The sequence below is a fragment of the Vicia villosa genome, linkage group LG6 (genome assembly GCF_029867415.1).
Source record: "Vicia villosa cultivar HV-30 ecotype Madison, WI linkage group LG6, Vvil1.0, whole genome shotgun sequence".
NCBI lineage: Eukaryota > Viridiplantae > Streptophyta > Magnoliopsida > Fabales > Fabaceae > Vicia > Vicia villosa.
The window spans coordinates 98,095,303-98,100,846 of NC_081185.1; positions in this window are offsets into that span (position 1 = coordinate 98,095,303).

The following is a 5,544-nucleotide window of genomic DNA, read 5'->3' on the forward strand; positions in this document are numbered from 1 at the left end:
TAATTTTTTTGAAAACTCTGTCTTTCTTCAATCTTCTTCCATGTAAGATCACTGAGATTTTGATTCTGCCTCATAAACCTCCAATTAATTCTACATTTTCATGCATCCTCATATCCCTTATTACCTCCACCTCAGCGAAAACTTAGGCTCCTTTATCATCGCATCGCCACTCAACAACTCCAACTATTATAGTTGGAGCAAATCGATGAATAGAACATTTTTGTCCAAGAACAAGCTCGACTTCATCAATGACTTACTCCCTCAACGTCCCTCGATCAATGATATTTAAAATTATGGTATAGGTGCAACAAAATGGTTATATCTTAGATTGCTAGAATCTTAAATCCCTAAATAGCTCAAAACACCATTTGCTTTGACAAAAGAATTCTGGAATATTTGCAAAATTGTTATACCAAAGGAAATCAATTTCGTTTTTCTAAATTGCTTAAATACCTCCACTCCATCAAGAAATACGATTAGAATCTTTCAGTCTATTTCAACAATTTGAATAATATATGGGATAAAATCTAGTCACTTCGTCCCACCCCTACATGCACTTATTGGTTGCGAATTTAACAAGTGTGCTAAATCGTGCAATATAGCAATCACTACTACTAATAACAATTTTTATGACAAAGCTTTTACCTCGAACATGCTAAAAACCGAGAGAATAGATCCTGGGAGCACCATGTTTGATTTTTTAAAAGAAAATAACAATTTTTTTCCTCGGTTTTCTTAAAAACCGAGATAATATAGCTCTAAGTGAGTGCCATGTTTTATCCATAAAACCAAATAATAAACCTATTCTCTCATATTTCTGGAAAACCTAGGGAATATACCTATAAGGGATATCGCTTCGAATCCCTATTACTACATTTTAAGTTCTTTTCAACAATTTCTCACTTGGCGTCTTTCTAGATTCCATGTTTTTCTTTGTTAATTAGTAATTCTCAGAATCTTTGTTATATCAATAAACAAGAATAGGAAATAATAGAAAAGGAAATATTTCATTGATAATAAAAAACATGACAACAGATAATTGTTCCACATATTCAAACTTTTGACTCCACTGAAATTCAACACTATCCCTATTAACTATCTCTATCTGAGAGAAAAGTTCAGAAATAACTCTTCCATATGTTATAAGGAGAGTCATTTCCTCCCGAGAGATGCTTATCATTTCCTTTAAGAAGTTAAAAATGGTAAGAGGAAGATTATCTCTGACTTTGCGGGTAAGAAAGTGCAAGAGATGTTTGTCATCCTAAGTAACTGTTTCCAATTATTTCTCTCTTGGATGGAGATTTGACACTAGAAGTTGATACCAAACTTTTGTAATTGGGAGTAGAGCAGCAGTAATGGTGGACTTATCTTTGTTGGCATAAATTAGGTGAAGGCAGGTTGATTAGATGTTTTTGAGTCTATAATATTCACACAACTACCTATCTCTTCACAATTTTTTGTCTTAGCAATAAGTGATGGAGTAATGGTGATAGGAGAGCCATTGACATAGGACTAGATTGATTCAGCATTGTTGTACCCCAATTTTTGACCCTGAGATCCCGCCTCATTTTTCAAAGAATGTGATCATAATTATCATCATTATCATCATTCATGCATCATTTGCTAACCTAAAATATACAAAAAATATTGTTGTTTGCTTGTTGCTTGTTTCACAAGATATGTGACTGATTAAGAAGCTCGGAAAAATTAGGGTTTTGAGGCTCACAAAGGAGATCAAGCATTCTCATATGCTCAAGTGATTCCCCTCATCAATATCCAAGCTTAAGTGTGGTTCAATTCAAGATCAACAACTTTTAAATTCATCAGGTCCACAATTAGGGTTTTTGACCTAATTATCTAGGAAGTTAACTTTTGGTCAAGGCATGGATCCATGGCTCAAATAATGACTCAAGGATCTCTAATGCCTTATTATGATCCATTAACATGATTCCTTTGACCGGAAGAACCCGATTCATTTGATACTAACAAGAATGCAATTTATTTGGAAAAAGTCAATTGTTCAAGATCACCTTTGACTTTTGAGAAATTTGGCCAACCATGTATTTTTGAAGATCAAAATCATGAATATATGATTATTGAATTCATTTGATCAAGAAAAATCAAGAAAATCAATCAAGAATCAAAAAGTCAACAATTAGGGTTTTGACTTTTTCATAAAGAAATGTATGTTTTTTGCTCAACTTTGAATGATCATAACTTCCTCAATACTTGGCCAAATTCTGTGCTCTAAAGCCTCATTTGAAGAAAAAGTCAAGATCTACAACTTTGTCAATATGAGCATTTTCTCAAGAAGTGAATGGATTTTAAGTTATGGAGTCATGAAGTTGTCTATTTTTTCTCCAACACTTTGAAAATTTTCCAAAATAGTTTTGAACTCTAAAAGTAAGTGACTTTGAGGCAATTCCTCATCAATATTTATTGAGAATTTGAAGAAACACCAAACATGAAAGCTGTAGAGGATGTTCAGGGCTTTCCAAAAAGTACTAGAACTCATCCATAGCATTTGTGAGCTAAGATATTTGAAGAGATGAAGTTAGGGTTTAATTCTTGAATTACAAGTCAATTTTCATGAAGAACCAAGTCGGAATATTGAACCATACCTTGTGATATTGCTTTGAAGAACTCTAAACCTCCAAATCTATCCATAATCAGAAGATTACACAAGCTTTTGAGTTATTATCCATTTGATTCAAGGATTATCCAATCCATTTTTCCATTAAGGGGAGAAAGGTTACACTTCCATTTTTGTAAAGTAGACTTTTTGCACAATGTAAATGCATTGAGCCTCTAACTTGTTCTCTCTACACCAAAAGCATTTCAAAGCAAACAAACAACCATCTAAGCTACAGAAGATTCTCTCAAGGGAATGCTTAAAGGTTGTACTTCACCATGGTAATCATAACTTTCTCATTTCTTCACAAACAAGCAAAGTTATAGGATTTGAAATTGGGAGAGCCAAATGATCTGATTTTCCCCCACAAATCACAAATCTTGCCAATAAATAGAAGGCCTTACTTTTGAAATTAAACACAAAAAAATCCCAAAGTCACTACCTCACTTGAAATCTCCATTTTGTGTCACTTTGCATAAAATTGCAAATTTTGAGTTCTTCTCAAAATCTTTGCAAACTAACCACTCAAATAGTTTCTAAGCGTGATTTAGAAGCTGTTCATCACCTATAATCATCACCAAAACATCTCTAGCTCATAATCACCCTCAAAACAACCATTGCTACATTTTTGAGCTTCAAACTCCCAACTTCAAATCTACTCATGCATTCTCCAAATTTTTATTTCATACACCTCATATACATCATATTTAAGTGAGACAAACACTTGTTACACTTCTGTAAACCCAGAGTTATCACTTCCGTATTCACTTAAAGCTAGCTGTAGATGAGGCCGAGTAGGGAGTTCCAGAAGGTTTCAATCCACTCAAAGCACATCAACACATCCCTTGAGGGTCAAGGAAGCTATTTGAATCATCAAAATCATTTTGTAACACCTCTAACAAAGAAATCATTTTCCAGCTTCAGAGGTAAGTCATACAAACTTGAACTCCCTCATTTCGGAATCATTTTCTATAAAACTCGATTCTATTATGTTAGTTACAATGTGAGGATCAAAAGCCCCGTATTAGTTGTCATTCATCATTTGTATATATCATTTAATTTGATTTTGAAAAATTTGGGTTCTTGAGGATTTATGGAAAATTCTTGAGTAATAGGTTAGATAAATTGATGTTTGATACATTTCTAAAATCATGACAAAAAATAGAGCAAGTTTCATGGTTACATTTTTTAAAACGGTTGAGTCTTGATGGAGATGTGATTTTCAGAAGTCGTGAACTCAAGGAAAAAGATGAAGTTCATCTTCTAAGTTTTCAGAAATTTGTTTATTACTTATTTAATTATTTGTATTTTAAATCTTGAATGTATGATCACCCATGTGGTAGCCCGCTTGCCTTTAAGTCTCTCACCATGCCAAGGTGCGTGTGTTCGATCCCCCTTTTTGCCACTTTGTGCAATTTTATTTCTTTTGTGATTTCTCAAAACTGAATTTACCATATTATTATTTGAATGGGCCTTATGATTGTCAATAGAGCTTGGCCCAGTGGCTAAGGTTTTAAGCTATAACCAAGAGGGTGTGGGTTAAAACCCTACTAAGTGCAAAACGTAATTTTTATCACTTGTCTATTTCAATTTTTAACAACTTTGATATTTTATTTTAAATAGAAAATTAAATCATTTTGATTTGAAATTTTGTACACTCTATTCACCTTCTATATTTTAGGAGTATATTTAAAAATCTCAAAAATATTAGTTATTTAATCAATTTTAAATTAAAACAAAAATGATTTTTTTTTCCTTTTAAAGGCCTTTTAAATCAAACCTTTTAAATACTCTTTTACCAATTGATTTGTATGCTTTTGTGAACTAATTATGGTTAGGGTAAGGTTACCTTGAAGATATTAACATGATCCCTTAGTTTATTTATCTAGGGTTTTATTTCAATCAACTTAAAATGATTAGGTTTAGGTGTACATAATTAAACTATAAAACCCTAATATAAGATCCCTTTGATATTTTGATCCCAATGCAATCCCATGTTGATCTTAACTTGATTGCCATGATCTCTTTTTGTTTATCCACTTATACATATACTTATTGATTTACATCTTTGTACATTTATACTATGGTTATGTTACTAATGTTTGTATATATACATTTTTTACTAACCCCATATGCATGAGATATTTATTCATCCATCATACATCATACTCATACATACAATGTTAGACGCTAGGCTTCAGTATCTAGAGGGGGGGTGAATAGATACCTCAGAATTTATTCGGATTTCCTTTAAAAATATGGCGAAAGCGTTTAGGGATCGACTTGCGTCTATTCCGAACCGCTACTGGAAGTATTATATATGTTTTTAAACCACAAACTTATTATGATGTGATGATGAAAACTTTTAGAGAATCAACAAGTTACAACGCGATAAATCGTTTAAGTGTTTGCTTGATAACTTGTTTTCAATGGCTTTGATTTATGATGGAAGCAATATATCAAACACTTAGTGATAATGTCCAAATTGACTTATGAATCAATGTGTGGTGACTTGTGATGTTTGTGCAGAATCTTATCACACAAGTTTAACACTTGATACACTGATCAATTTGCAATTATGACCAGAAATAAGCGTAACAATAACGAAAATATAAAAGCAATAAGAACACGATATTTGTTCAGGCAGTTCGTCGATTGTCCTCGCTACGACTACATCTGCCCCCAATTCCAAACAGGAATTGGGATGTCTTTCATTATGATTGAAAAGAGTTTGTACAAAGAAGATAACAAAGCAATAACGATAAACCGATTATGTTGATTCTTTGTATCTTCTTTCCCTTGATCTTAAGCCAGATCAAGTATCCTCCAAGAGCTTATCGTTGATTCCCTTTCTGAAGTGTTGTAAATTGCTTGAACCTTTGTTCTTCAATCTTCACACTCAGTTGAATCCT